The sequence below is a fragment of the Rhamphochromis sp. 'chilingali' genome (assembly GCF_963969265.1).
Source record: "Rhamphochromis sp. 'chilingali' genome assembly, chromosome: 14".
NCBI classification, from domain to species: domain Eukaryota; kingdom Metazoa; phylum Chordata; class Actinopteri; order Cichliformes; family Cichlidae; genus Rhamphochromis; species Rhamphochromis sp. 'chilingali'.
The window spans coordinates 7,219,075-7,235,908 of NC_137941.1; the positions used below are offsets into that span (position 1 = coordinate 7,219,075).

Sequence of the window (16,834 nt, forward strand, 5' to 3'; positions counted from 1 at the left end):
GCTGGGTCATGGATGCCGCTGGTTCACCAATAAGCCGTTTTTGACAGCTGTCATTATACGAGCAAACATCTGGATTTAAAGCTGACTTGATCAGCAAAGCTGCAGGTGAAAATATGAACTACAACTAACTGAAGTGCTGTGAGCATTCATGACTTACTTAAAGCCTGCTTTTTTAGCGTGTAGATCCCCGTGATGCTATGGCTGCTTGATAGAAGTTATGAGCTAGGAAGTGTACAGAATGACTCACACAGCAACCATCTGCTTGAATCTGCTCTTAAGATGTCTTGGAGGTATGGAACCAGGCAACAGAGGATTGAAATATCTGAACAGCAGGCTGGTCGCTGCCTCAGTAGAGATGCGTTTTGCCCTGCAGTGAACTGTGTCTATTTGCCGAGCACCTCCTGCACATGAATGCGAGCCATGTCACCATAATGCATTCCAGGAACTTCCAACTCAAAAGAATTGTCCCGAGTAGGTCTTGCCAAATAACTAAACATTGTTAAATAATGATAAAAAAGCCCAAAACAAAACGCCTTAATTATAAAGAATTTTTTGAAAGGCTCCTAAAAATGATGATGCAGGAGTCTATATTGACTCTGTGCTGCACTCACTGCCTGCATAAGTGCCATTTCCTCCAAGTCAATGCTCACTGTCCTTGGGACTCTTTGCATTTCTACCAAAAGCTTTAAGACACAAATCCATCTACACTATGTATGCACACATAAACTCCCTCTTAGACATTTTCTCTTCCATGAAATTAGAGGTGGCAGAAGAGTAACATGGCATTAGTCTGTCTGACCTCGAGCAGCATAAATACAGCACTTAAAAACTTCCATTATCATTGGTACACAGTTGCTCCATCAAACAGCAGGCTCTGGGGTGAAGTGCTTTTTATCCACTCTGTCAGTGAGGTTGTTCAATAGTTCAACCACCAACTTAATTCAGATCAAAGACAAGAGCAAAACAGACCTGCAACAGGCAGATTAGGGAGCATGAATCGCTGGAAATATTTTTATGGGTGGGCACATAGTGCTGTACACAATGCAACACAATTCAGTTCAATAAGTGTCAGAAAAATGTGAACAATTGCATACTGCATTAGACTTTCCCGTCAAGTCACAAAGGTTGCCTTGCAGTCAGCATCTATTGTGTAGACCAATTTATTTTACTGGTGCCTTTAATTACAGGCCAGCTGGGAAAACTACATATAACAGGTCACATGTTTGTTTGCTGTATCACACTCATATTTGCACTGGCTAAATATTAAAAGATGGTGTGATGAAGGGATGAAATCAGTATCGGCACTGGTTGAAGTGTCTCTTTCATTTAATTTCAGTCTGCAAATTTCGTTTTTCTGACTCTACTCAAGTAGTTTTGCATGATTCACAGTTCTATTTGAAATGAGTCATTTTAGCTCCTCCCTCACGTTAAATACATTTTCTTCTGATTGGTTACATATCTTAAAATGTTGCACAGCAGGTGGGTGGGGCTTCTGTGCTCACAGTCAGACCTTTGTGCTCATATTTAGGGGTATCCCCTCCATGACATCATACAGAGACAAGAGAAGGAAAAATTGTTTAAAACTGAGTCTGAGGGCTAAGCTTTAGGCTCATGGTCATTACTGGCATTCATCTTCATTACTGGAAACTCTGGTCATGCTTAATATGAACATCCACTATCCACTTTCATTCAATTCCAACTTGTAGTCTATTTCTTTGATTAATTTATATTAAAGGTTATCAATCCTATGTCTAAAATGGTTTATACTCCCGGGATTTGTGATATGTTTTAGGACAAATGAGTGTATTATGCTTGAGGTGTTCGCCTAGCTTGGGAAGCTCGGGAATTATTAATTTCATATGGAAAAACAAAAAATTCACTCATTTCAGGATGAGGTAAGAGACCTTCTTTCATCTTCTTGTTCAGTTTTAAAACTTTGAAAGTCAAATTTCAGACACAAACTGCTTAAAGGAACCCGCCTTTCAAACACCCGCCCTTCACAACACTAAGAGGTGTGAATTATTTCATCATGACCACATTACTGCCTTCCTTTTACTGTATGGCCATAGAGTGCAGTACTTAAGCACACAACAGCTTAACTCAAGACACACAAAAAAAGCAAAAGCTGAAGTTAAAATAAACAGTTAAACGGGGTACCAGCTTTCAGTTAAAGTAATCCAACATGATGCGAGCAGCTGTAACAGACTGGGTCATCTTTCCATGCGAGTGTATGCTGCATCAGCCTCCAGTCAAAAAGATGCACATAACTAGGCCAAAAGACACACTCATACCTCCTTTCTCTTTCCTCCTCTAAGGCTATTTATACCGACCTACATGGACTCTGGTTCTATCAAACTGTTCTAATTCAGCATGATGTCAATGGGCTGTCTGCCCTCCTGAGAGACAGTGAGCTAGTTCAGTGCAAAACTGGGATGCTCTATAGTGATTTGGAGATGCGACAGAAGAAAAAAATACACAAGTTTAAGTGGGAATACTTCACAGTGGAAAAATCATAAATTACTATTTTGGTCAATTATGGCAATCTCAGACATTTAATGTAGCTATTCATCACCTTAACAAGCATTATGGATTTAACTTTGTTTTGTTTGTTTTGTTATAAACCCTCAAACTTTAAATACATTTCAAATGGAAAATAAATAGAATAATTTGGGTTGAAAAAGAGATGACAGTTCACACACAGTATTTTCATCATCTTTCCTTAATTGATGAGCGCAATTTATTGTGTAAGACCAAATGAGAGATTTGGAGAGAAAATTAATGCAAAATAATAATAATTTTATTCCCATAATCATAGTTTCACAATCATTAGAAGCCACAATCGTAGCTGCAAAAACCCCCAAACCAAAACAATGATTCACCCCCTAGTTTAATGAAGGTTCATTAAGACATACTGCGTAAAGGAAGATTATATAGCCTCCTTCTAGCTCTAAGTTGCAGAGTTTGTTTTTTTTATTCCATTTTAATCATAATAATATGTTACTTAAGTACCTAGAGAGGTCAAATTTATAGTTCTGGCTTCTGTCAACTTGATCCCTTGAGTCTCCTGACAGCCTCTCGGGGCACCAAGTCCTCAAGAGCCGAATGCCAACCTAGTCTGATTGTCTCCAGCAAGCTGGATTCCCACGCCCTGCATGCCCGTCTTCAGCAGCCAAAGTTGGGTGGTTATTCTAATGACCACGAGTGCTGACAGGCTCCACAAAGAGAGCACAGAAATAACTCTGATTTCTGTTTGACTGTGTTTAAAATGAGAAGGGATCATTAGGTGGATTCACACACAGTTCGCTCATTGTACGGTGAGGGTGATGACTAAGTGTACCAAAAAAAGTTTATTTCCTCTTTGCAGAACCTTATAAGCCTCAGATGTTGCCTAAAAGGGAGTGGCTGGAAAAAAGTTCAGCTTACTATGAAGCCATAGACATGAGTCAACTCAACGGACGTCACAAATGGACAAATCGAGCCGTTGTTTCCAAACCTGATGAGCTCAGCAGACGATTCCACATGTGCTCACAGAGGAAAAGTACAGACCATGAAGAACTACAGCACCAAAACAAAAAATACTTAACTTGCCATCAAGTTTTAATTCTTTCTAATGGTCAGAAAGGGATGACTGCTATTAAAACTCCTTATAGAAGTCTGTGGGAAAATGGGCCTATAGCATCAGTAAACAACGTCTTGATCTTGATGATTCTGCTTATATATTGTATTATGTTCTCTATTAGGTACAGAATAGAGGTTAACAGAAGGTTTACTTTACAGTGGGCTGGCCTTATGAGAAAGAAGTAACTACCTTATAGGTGTGTAGTGACCATGTGTAGAGTTCATTGGTTTGTCACTCAGTTTCACCCCTTATTTATGATATCTGGTTTCAAAAAGCTAAGATGGCCAATCAACACGAGTCAACAAACCAATGGGACATTGCTATTTTTAAATATACATCCAATGACAGAAAAAGATGAATGTAGAGCTTTAAGCAAAAATTCCTTCACATGACCCGTAGACAGCGACTGATTTAAGAAACAACAACAAAAACAAATCAGACTGCAGAAAATGTCTATGTTGTTCATTAATGTTGGTACTTAAATAACATTAAATAACATTTATTATTTAATGCAACTCAATTATAGTTTTGTGAATTTGGTCCCATTTACTGTAAAAAATACAACAACAAAAAATCGTGTACTCTTTCAGGTAGGCCTAACCTGTAATTGACAGGTCACTACCATATGAGCCCACCGGGTTCATATTTCTAAGTCAAATCCACACACTCCCACTGGCCCCATTGGATTTAAAAAAAAACAAACCTACATGTCAAAGGCTAAAGGTTACATCCATCCTCTACATACAGTCTGTATTCAAGACTGTGTTGAAAGCTCTTAGTTTGTCATATAATTTGCCTTTTAAGGTCATTATGAAATGACAACAGTCTGACCAATAAATGACAAACCCAAACAACTGAGGTCATAATAACTGGTTCCACTTGATTAAATTATATTATCAAACAAACCACATAAATGTAAATTTGAAAGGAAAATGCAGAGTGTCCAACCATCGCACTTCTTGATTAAAACTCACTCCACCCATACATGTTAACCCTCTCAGGCCCAAATTAAGTTTTGTGTTGCTAATGCACAACCAAGTCCTGTAATGGTACTTCTGAGTAAAAAAAACTCATAAAACATGTATGTGGGGTAATCAGGTTGTTAGGTCTTAACTGTTGCAAATCTGCAACATCTGCCTGGAGAGGGTTAATGAACTGTGGTTAAGTACAGAACATCCAGGGGAAAAAGGAAAACTCCTGCCTGCTTCTGCTCACACAGCCTTGCAACTAAACCCCAGGCTGCACCACAAACATATGGAGCAGCTGTACAGCTCTCAGCATTGCAAACAAAGTGGTCAGCCACTGGGCAAGCTACTTCAGGCCAGGAATAAAAATAAATAGTATATGCTTCAGACATGTCTAAAAATAAAACGAGGGAGGCAGCTGGGTCTGAACACCGAGGACATGAGATAAAACCGGCAGAGCTACATTTCAGCACTTTGTGCATACTTTAAATGATATACAAACACTCTGTTTGCAAACTAGTCACTGACATATTGTAAATGATGCCTGTTTAAGTTATTTTAATACGTTTCCAACTGGGTATAATCTATCTTCTTGTTTTTTTTTCTCTGTGGGAGTATCAGGACACTTCTTACTGCCTGACCACCGCGCTTCAGGCAGCAACAGTTTATGTTGAAACTCCCAGTGCCACTAAAGCATGATGGGAAAACAACACCTCACAGGAAGTTGCAAAATGTAGCTCTGTGAGTGAATAACAGGAGACTTGTTGCAGAGAGTAATTTCTGTGACATGTTTATTTACAAATGCTTCTTAATTAAATCACACTTTCAAACAAAGCTGTTTACTGCTTGCCTGTGGGCAGTGAAACCAACAAACGGAGGATGATCGGGTTTGCTTAAGAGACCACAAAAACAGTTGTTGCATCAGGGAGCTCAACACCAACAGGGCACATAAAGTTTATTTTCCGATACTTGCTCCTGTTCCCTATTCATCACACTGCAAACCAGTCAAAACAAACAACCACATGTTCCTCTGTCACTCAAAGGAACATGTGGTTGATCATCTCAGTTTAGGATTCTTTTCCATTCATGTGATTTAATGAACTCAGGACAACAGAGTCACTACTGCCCATCATCAAAAGCTGTTACAAGTGATGCTTTGGACAAATTAAAAAAGACACAGTGACACAGTGTACTATAATTTAACCAAATATGGTACTGTAGAGGCGTGGTGGCTACATGCATGCAGTTATTGACAAATATGAATCTGATGTAACTGCGATGCTGAAAGGTCAGCAGGCTAAAGGGCCAAGAGAAGTGAAAAAAAATGTTACTGGTCATCAACAGATTTCAAGCACTCAGCCACAACAGTAAAACCACCCGTGTAATACTGCAATTCAGCTCTGACACCTCAGAGTACTGACATATGACCACTGGGGCTATCCTGAAGTGTTTGGCACTAGTATGTTGGAAGTGGATCCTTTGGGTCCTGTGGCAGCTAAAACATGACCTGCTGGGTTTTTCATAGATCTGTAGAAATCTGCATTGTCTTACCACACACCTCAGGCAGGCAATACCTTTACAGGAAACACAGCTTTGATCTAATGCTGAGTTTAAAGGAAGGAATAAATGTAATGAAGGAAGTGTGGTTGTTTTTCTTAAGAGGCTAAGAGTGTTTTTGTTGTGGGTATTTGTGTATCATAAAATATGAGCTGCATTTTACATGATGTTTGTTGCATGTCTGTTACCATACAGACATTTTGATCTCAAAGGGACTTCTCGGAAAAAATACAAGGTAACAAATAAAAAACAAAAAAATAATTCCAATGCAAAAGTGCCAAAAGCTGTAGTTTCTCTAATGGTCACTTGTGGTTCTGACCTCTGTGAATAGTTTCCTTATTTATAACAACTCCACCAGAGGTGGAAGCTGAGCAGGTTCGATATTATTAAAACTGTAAATTTGGCGACATGGATGCTTTGATTAGCAGGTGTGTCATCAGGTGGCTGTAGCTGCTAGGCCTCATCTCTGCTAATTTGAAAGATTGAATATATTTCTCAGCCATGTTTTTGGTGTTTAACAAAACAACCTGACCAAAAATGTGGCACTCATACAGTTTATGGATACAGCTTGTTAGCCAAGCATGCTAGCATTAGCGGTTAACTTAGATCTCCAAACTCAGGTCCAAATGTGGTCTTAATACATCTGGCTCCCATAAATCCACATGGTGGTGGCAAAAACACTAAAGTTGAGGTTTAAATTTCTCTACGTCCATCTTTTATATACAATATCTGGATGGAGCCTATGTGGTTTATGCACTTCCATTCACATTACCACATCTTGATCACATGCTTGACTGGATTAGGACTCGGAAGGTTGAAAACCAGCTGAACACCTTGGGTGCTTTATCATGTTTCTCCAGCGACAGTTAGCTCGCTGATAATGGTGATGTCCGTCTGAGTCATTAGCAAATAATCAGTAACTTAATGCTGCTGCATTATGCTGGCATAGCTGTACTGAGGGTTTTGGTCACAGAGCTGCTTTTCAGGATCTTCAGGAATTTGCAGATGTATCTTGCAGCGTTTTACATTGGGCCTACTCTTTTGGTCTAAGTGCAATCCCCCATCCCCCACCCACCCAAAAATCTACCTGATCTAATAACTAGCTATATCTGCACTCAATTACCCCACCCAAACCTCTCTCCAATTCCCACCTCGCTCCCTGAACTTCGGAGGAAACTCAGCCTTGTGGAATAAACAGGAAGGAGTTTGTGATAACAATCTACATTGGGCCGTGCACATGGTGATGTCATCAAGAGGAAACTAATACACACAGGCAAGCCACTTCCTTTTATGGAGACATGAGTCAGGCAGGGCAAACTGAACTGAAGCCAGCACTTTGTATATTCACATATCAGGAACTCCATCCACGTAATTGTTTATAGAAAAAAAATGTTTGAGTACTTCATGGTATAATGGGTGTTCACTGCTGGAAACACCTTAACTGAAGGGGTTTTAAAAGTGAAAAAACCTCAAGCGCCCAACTGAAATTGGGTGTTTATTCTGAACAGAGGCAGAATTACAAAACCGCACTATTTATTCAGCGTGCCTTTTGACTGGTGGCCTTCACTGTATGAATGTGTGCCCCCAGCATTAAAGATTAACTCGGCTGTTTCTGCCTGAGGGACTGTGTGGCTTTCTGGCCTGGTCCCTAGATGACTGTGTGGTGGGCTTCATCTTCTTCATCATCATCAGGGCTCAGACTAATCCACTCTAAATACTCAATTCCTTAAACGCTTCACTGAGCTTCTGAGATCCACGCAGGGCCAACCTGGCAAGTTAATCCCCAGTTTAGATTGTCTCTTTAAACTCCTGCAGACAAGAGTCTCAACATAAAGCCGGACAAGCTGCTGTGGAGTAAGTGATGCAGAATCATGGATCTGGTACTGGTAACTGAGGTTAAACATCAGAGATATTCAGGGTTTTTGGTTTTTTTTGAGATTATTGGAGCCATTCTTCATAGTTTATACCAAATCATCAACCATTATGGCACAAAAACAGTTTTTCTTGGTATGCAAAGAATGTCACCTTTCTGCTTTTATCAACATTGAACAAGTTGTGCCATATCGGTTAAAGGCCAGGCTGGCTGATATTATCACTATTCCATAACACATTCTGGCGCATACATCATCTAGCACTCCTATTAAAAAGAAAACATTTGAAAATATCTTTCATGTCAATTCCCTTTAAGTACAAACCTGACTTATGATACAAAATGCAGGACGCCCACCCCTGATTTGTTGGTCTTTAAATTTTTGGTCCATCTCTTTCCAAACAGCGCAAGTGGACTCCTGAGATTTGAGCTTAATTCACAACAGGATATCATGAACATGTTCCAAGCGAGTACGCAATCATGGTCCTTTCAGACTTGGCTGGGACGGTTTCACATGCTTGTTCTCTGAAGTGATTTACAGTAACTTTGTCAGCTTTTCACAGAGGCAGGACTGTTCTCTAATTTAACCCTGAGAGATTCTAAGATAATACAGTGATAATCAATTACGCCATCACCTGGTATTCCTGCAGTGGTTTTACATATTGTCTACTGTTTAGCCTAATACGAGGCTCGAACCGCACAATATTTTTGTCAGTTACTCAGTACAGTGTGGCTAAGAGAAAAGACTACAATCAGTTATGCTTATAATGTTTCATGAGGTATCTGATGACATCGAGAAGGAGGCTTTAGCAAGAAATTTCTAGGAAAATAATCTAAATAGACATCTAATCTAATAGTATGATACTTCAAATCACAGTACCACCTTCTGTACCAGTAACATCTTTCCACTTTTACTCTCTTTTTTCCTGCTGTACCCAGACACAGCCTCAGGAAACTTTTATACATAAGGGCATGATGCACACCTCCTTAAAGTAGTCTACTTCTATATTGGGAGGACTGCTGCTCCACCTATAAGCATTCCAACGCAGTCAACTTAAAGGAAACAGTGATCTAACCACAAAGTTCCCAAGTCAGTAACAACGTACTCCTGTTTCCTGTTTCCGTACACACACACACACACACACACACACACACACACACACACACACACACACACACACACACACACACACACACACACACACACACACACACACACACACACCTTTTTTCCTTGTGTCTGTGAGAAGCAGAGAGAAACAGATCTGAAGAAGCAACATGTCAAAGCAGTTTTTGTCCTGGAAGCTTAAACAATATTAGATGTGATGTAATTAACATCATCATGTAGAACAAACTGCAGTGACATAATATCTTGAACATCCTGAGTAAGAAATAAATTTCATGGTAATAAATCCAACAGATGTTAGTTTGGTGTGGACTAAAGTGCTAAACTGACCAACACACAGAGTAATGACTGGAAAAACTACAAATCAACCAGCAACTCTGCACTAGTTTTTATAGCTGTACTTACTACAGGCGACAAGTTTTCACTTGCACTCAAAGCAATGACAATTCAGTTTGCTCCTTCAGCTTTTCTTCTACCGCCAAGCTAAAACATTTTTAGCCGCATTAATGGAAACGATCCAAGAACAGCAAGATCATTTCTGTGCTTATGGGCGTGTGTGTGTTCCCTACCAACAGGGACCATTATATCCTTTATTTAGTCTCTATGAGAACAAAAATCTCCTTTTCAATTTAATTCAATTCTACCTAAATAAACACAAATCCATCTGCTGTACAAAAACAAGTCAATGTTTTAATGGGAGGGCCATCTGATTATATTGACAAAATATTCTTAAATGTATTCAGATTTTTTTTCCATCTGTTCAACACACCAATGTGATTTACTATCAGACAGTCTCCTCGCTCTTATTTTGAAATTATCAATCATTGCAAAACAGCTATCTTTATCCTTTTCTGTCTCCTGTTTCTTTAGGAGATGGCTGCTCAGGTAATTGTAACGGTAGTCCTCAATGTCATTCAAGATGCTTCAGACAAACTCCAATTCGAATGCCTTGGTCTAAAGGTTAGTGAAGTTTCCCCTTCTTCTGCTCTGGAGTGACTCTCTGAACTGGATGGTTGCTTTAACCAGAATCTGAAGCAGGTGGAGAGCTGGCACCGCTTCACTGAGCTCATCAAGGCTGCAGAGCAGAAGTTGGACTACCAGAGTCATCCACAGAGTGAGGAACTTAATTACATTATATATAGTCGACAAGTGACATTATGTATTAACTACTTCAACAAAACAAGGCAGTTGCTGCAAAACAGCTTTCAACAACTTTTAGTACAAAGTCCAAAGCAATCACAAGGATCAAAAGTAGCATTTCTCAATTTTTAAACTCAGTTGCACCAACTGTAACGACCTCTTATGGTTTCAGGTCCTTCTGTAGATTATTCTTCGAAATGGGACCAGCGTATAGCAGCTGGCATTAAATTAAGAGTTGGAAGGTTAGTAAGGACACCTTCAATCTTCACCTTCAAATTTCATCCAACTCTGATGCTAAAAAAAAGCTGTAAAAGCAGCTGAAATGTTTTTTTCTGCCTTTTTATCGTCAACAATTTTGGTCCTGAACTAAAAATGCTTATATTCAGTTCACAGTTCGCACAGAACCATGTTTACATTCTCTGTGTTTGTAGAATCATTCAATGAGCCGTCTTAATTTCTCACCCAGATCTTGCACTGAGATGTACTCAGACTTCCAGCTGTTAAAACTGAGCTCAGTGGGCCAGGTCTGACAGCTGGCTGTTCTGAAACAAGCAAAGTATCTGAAATAGAGTTGACCTCATTACATTATCAGATTATAATGCGAATAATGATTCTGAAGGTCAGCTCTATGGACCTCAATTGTTCATGTGTGTGTTAATCCACGTCGTCCAGATCAGATTGAGGAATGAAAACTAATAACCTCAAAATAGTGAGTGAGTGTGTGTGAGAGAGAGAGCAGTAAATAACCTTGGCTGTACTCTGCTACTTGTCATGAAGATATCAGCCTCTGTTTTGACTCTCCAGCACCTGACTGGAATTTAGGAATACAAGCTGCTTAAACTTACAGTCAATATTTATCAAAGGTGCTCTCTACTAAAATTTAACAGAATTCACAGGCCAACTAAGTTCACACAAACAGACTCAGGTACGTATTTAGGCTCAGGCACACAGAGCTGGGTGTAATCTTTGGTGTAGTTCATACTGCAGAAAAGTCTTTACCACAGTCTGTTTCTGGCCAAATTCCAGTGCTCCTATCATAACTGTGAAAATCGATAGTAGACCAACCTGAGGGGAATAGCTGGTACACTGGGGGTAAAGGTACATAACACACGTCACTACAACTTCAACAAAGTCAACCCAGACTGTCCAATTACGGCAAAAAACCATAATAACAAGTATTATGATCAATAATTATAATAACCATTATTTAAAACAATTATTCATTAACTCCGTGATCTGAACTTTAAAGTTAATTAGTATAAACTGCCGATTAAAGATCATTTAAAACCTGAAATTAACTATAGCTGTTAGCACAAAGTGAAGGCAAAAGTGCTACAACTTTATTTCCACATCTTTTTCCTGCCTTGAAAAGACGTAAACTGAAGCTAAACATGGGCCAGTCTGTACTTTCATATAACACCTTTGTTAACCAAAATAATGGTACAAAGAGTAAGTGTAACCTGTATGTAACAGTGATGAAGAGAACACTATTATTCACAGCAGGAGCCTGGCAAAAAGTAAAACCTCCTTGTTTTAGTCTATATACTGTTTTTAGCTGGATAGTGTAGTGGTAAGACCACACACCTTTGGAGCCGAAGTCGCAAGTTTGATTCCCTTCCAGTATCCAGTAAGGGTCCTGGCTAGGCCCCCCATGCCAAACACCAAGCCCTGGAATGGCGCGGCTACTTCTGCAGCCTGTCACAGCTCAGACACGATGCATTTCACTGCATGTTGTACTCTGTATGATTGTATATGTGACCAATGAGGCTTGTTTCTTTTTGAATTACAGTCAAAGACAGCTTGTTAACAATTTTATGCAGTCAAATTTGTGCTGATGACCTCTGGTTCAAAAACCTAGAAGAAGAACAAAATGTAAGCAGATGATGGACTGACAGTTGTAGATAAACAAGCTGAAATCACTTCCACTAACATGCAGTATTACAGGATTTGAATAATCCTTTTTACTAAATTGTCCTCCGAGCTTTATAATCAACTCATCAGTCTCTAACGACCAAATTAAAAAGCTGCTGCAGGTTAAACCAGCTTATAACAAAAGACCACAAGCCTACACCTAAGCGTGAGGAGAAAACACCCAGTGTTTTCTTTCCCACTGGAGCCACCCATGTGACATTAATTTAATCAGTTTACTCGTGACTCTCATTTTGAAGCTCTTCCTCAGATTCTCAGCTGGGGAAGCATCTCATTGTCAGTGTCTTTGACATTGATCACCTGCCTCTGTAAAGACGTTGTTTGGAGATCCACTACAAGCTTGAGCACTCTGAGAAACTACAGAGCATATTTAACAGTATGTATATATAACAGATATAACAGTAACTGTGGACATATTTTTGGCCAATCAAAAGTTCTCTAAAGTCTGAACACTTTTGAAAAGCTCAGTTTTCATTGATCCAAAACGCCCTTTAAGTGTATATTTATTAAAATACTTGTGTACATAGCATTAGTTGAGAAGCAGCTGATTACATCGGTCAGGTACATATTTGTCAAGAAATACTAATAAACTAAAAGCAGAGGAGAAATTTATAACTGAGAATTTTTCCCATCCCCACTGATACAAATAAAATCTAAAGCTTCGGGAAACACGACACATCAACAGCTTGCTAATATCTGCTGAGGTCGATGGGAATGTTACTTTAAAACCAAAGTATTGCCCAAATTAAAATCTTGGCCTGATGACACCATCCTAACCAAACTTCACTCCCACAGCAGAGACAAATTTCAGCTTCATCGTGGAAAAGTTCAACTCAGTGGGATTGCTCTTCGGCCTCTGTGGGTAATAACTGCTGAGCAAATAAGCATTTCAAACCAGTGTAACATGAGTAAGCTAAATCAGAGTTGACAGAGGTTGCTGTTAGAGCAGCCAGATGACAGACTTCAGTTTATCTGCTTGACTGACTGATACCCTCGACTCTTTATCACAGCAGAAAACTTTGATTGGTCACACTACAGCAAGTGCAAGTGGAGTGTTACGATTAACATGAGCAATCACCCCGTTTAATTCAAGCATCCTCCTGTGACTGTGAGCCAGCACCTGTAACTAAAGCATCTACATGGAAATCATTTTCAGGGTTTCTTTAGTTCATAGATTATTTTACTGTAATCAAAAGAATATAATCACAATATTTAAGATTCAATATCACTTTCATTAAGGCAATTAATTTAATCTATCTTATTACGATTTAAAGAGAGATCGCCCAGTTCAGCGTGCCATCCTCTATCCTTGCGCTACAGTACAAATTAATGTTTACAGCATGATTCAAACTGTTTGACAGACACAGGAATCAGATTCCCTTAAAGCACAGTATAACTAATGCCCTGATATCCATTCCTCACATTCCTTCCTGCTGTCTACTCTCCTCCCATTTCTTCCATAAGTAGTCAAGTTTGCAGTACTGACAGTTTCCTCTCACTCTCTAATACTGTAAATGTACAGGATAATATTTCTGATAAGCCGCAGCTAGCTAGCTGCACTATCTTGTGCAGAGTCTTTCTTCCTTTCAGGCTTGTGTGACGGCCAGCTGGCGAGCAACAACCACCCTCACCCCCCCACTCCCCACCCCCACCCACAGACTCGCTCTAAAACTGGGGTGCAGCAACAGCTGATCTTCCAGGAGCATCTATTTTTAAAGCTTCTTTGCAGAGTGGGCCAACTCATCAGCACTGACATACCATTCTGTCAGAGGACAGCCAGTGAGGGACTCGACCCAGCTGCTGCTTAAAGACACAGAAAACAACCCGCCGCCGTTCCTCCCAACCCCGACAAACACATGCGATTCATCCATCACGGACAATCTCCTCCTCGGAGATACTGTATCTGCTGCTGATGCTTCATGAGCTCCGTCAAGCTCCTCTAACGTCAACCGGGTAACACTGCTGCAGCAAGAAGAAACCACTACCAGCTACAGGAATGTGCAACCTCAGCCTCCCCACAGCAGCGTAAACAGTCAAATAAGCAGTAAAGAGAAGATAACATTCAAACACTCCAACTGCCCAACCATGGCCATTCACGGTTTTGAAGAAGAATAGACGAGAGAGTGTGACTGTTAGAAATGATATGCAAATTCACTGAAACATCCGGGTTGTGTTAGCAAAAACCCAACTTCCTCCTAACTGAAGACAAGTGGCTCTGAATCATGCTCAGACAACAGAGAGTTGAGGTTTTCTATGCTCACCGGGAGCCGCACAGAATATGAAAAGTTATTTTCAGCAGGGAAAGTAATAAACCAAATGTCTGATCCTCAGTTTTTTCATAAATAAAGAGAATTACATCCTCAAAGGGGCCACAGTGTTGCTTAGTAACAATAAATGTCTGGTTTTACCGTTTCTTGTAGTTCATCTTGAAGCTAAATTTTTATATCGATACTTAGCTTAAGGTTTACACCTCAGAGGAGCAAAGTGTTCGCTTCAAACAGGTTGGCTTAAGTCCTGAAGACCCACTGGGCATTACTTCTCCTATAAAACATTAGATTTATCCTTCACTCGCAGTCTCATAATAACAAAAAGGATTAGGAACTTTGAAGCAGCGTAAACCTGTCATAACATGACTTCGGCACCTGCTAAGAAACAACAACGTGCGACTGCCAACTACAGTTCTGTAGTACTGAAAGAGACCTCAACAATTCCTGCAGGTCAGCACATGAAATAATTTCTCATGTAAGTAGAGCAAGCCATTATAATCAGCTGTGGATTACAATTATGGTTATGTTGATAGAATTTATAATAATTTGAGCCTGACTGACATACCGGGAGGCTAGACAATATTGACAGATGTATTGTACAGTGTGGTGGAAGCATTTTACCATAAAGATTTGGTAGAGCTGTCCTCCTTAACCAGAACTGCAGTCTTTTTTTGTCCATCTGAAATTATTTTATACTATATATGTACTATCAGAAAGATGACGTAATGCTTTTGTGTTCATTAGGGCTGCCACAAACGATTATTTTGATAGTCGACTAGTCACCGATTATTTTTGCGATTAGTCGACTAATCAGATCATGCATCCATTGGACGTAAAACGGACAGCTTATTGCACCAGCATGCATCTGCTCTTAATAACTATCATTAGCTTACAGTTTAACCTGAGTAGCGAAAGCCGGCGGTGGGTTTGAAAACGATTTGCCGGGAGTCCGGTGTTCTCACACGCTCTAGTGAGCCTTGAACCCCGGCTAGCTATCGAGCTAGTGGGTAACAGACATCCCGAAAACATCGCAGCGCTTTTGAAAATATGTGGCGTCTTGATAAACTGAGCAGACATTTGAAGTGTACACAGCTACATTCTCGCCTGAAAATATTTTAAACGTTTATTTTGTGACCCAGAAAGAATAATAAGTGTAATATTAAAACTAACCAGCTGCCGCCATTGGCAGCTGGGCCACACTATGAATTCTGGGATAGGTTGGGCCACGAAGTATACACCCGACCCATCCTTCAAATCTGGGGAAATGAAGCGCACATTTGTCGGAGTCTTCGAATTTGGACAGTTTTCCTCGTGTCGCTGTAACGTAATCGGCCTACAAATGCGGCCACAGGAGGATGCAGTTCCTGAATTTGGACACAGCTATGATACCGGACACAGCTTCTTCTTCTTCGGGGTTTAACGGCAGCTGGCATCCTTGTACATGCAGTGCTGCCATCTTTTGCTTCAGTCCGTTATTACACTCTTAAATCCTACTACTTATTCCTGCGTCTTTTGGGATCTTACAAAGCTTCAAACGACACGTCGACTATTAAATCAGTCGTCAACGATTTTGATAGTCGACGTAATCGTGACTAGCCGACTAATCGTGGCAGCCCTAGTGTTCATGTTTATAAAAAACTGATCATTAGCCAAGTATGGCAGGAACATAAATTCTGTAAAAACGTTGCACTAACACCAGTTGGAATAATGTTGGAATAATGAATCAGATGCTATTCTGACTCACTGCACCACCATGTGGTTATTACGCAACCTCCTAGCCCTTTTCAACTTCAGCTGATATCTCTGCAACACAATATATCATAGCTGTCGCCATTCTGTTTCACTTTAGAATATATTAAACTATTTATGCAGATGTTTTTTTTCACAAAAATACCTGAACTTACTGTGTCTGAATTACAATGTGGGAAAATATTGCTCAGGGGGCCAGAACCAGCTGTCAGTCATCTCAGCCTGACCCCTTATGTCCTGAAAGGGAAGCTAAACCCCCAGCCTCCAGCCAAAAAATAAATAAATAAGGAAAGAGGCATTGTCTTATTGATTCATAATAAACTGGTATTTCTATCTTTACTCAATTTCAGCATATGTCACTCCACATGTGTGTAAAAAAAAAATTTGTGATGTGATGAAATTAGTCCTGAGTTTTGCTAAACTCCACTATGTGCATCATGTTAAAAATCAAGCTGTTCACAAAACGTGTTCCTTTCCTTACAGGGGCCCAGACTGCCCTTAGCTGTGGCAGTTTGACCAACCCTGTTCTAAATAGTTCTTTTGTGACTTTGGAAAAACGTTATTCAATAAAAACCACGTTTAAACTCCTGTACAGTCACCTAATACCCTCTG

General features: G+C 39.9%; 1 protein-coding gene across 19 annotated transcripts in view; it reads right to left on the reverse strand.

Moving 5' to 3' along the window:
* lrrfip1a (leucine rich repeat (in FLII) interacting protein 1a) overlaps positions 1 to 16,834 on the reverse strand; it is a 48,320-nt gene that overhangs the window by 30,514 nt on the left and 972 nt on the right. The gene's annotated exons all lie outside the window — the stretch shown is intronic.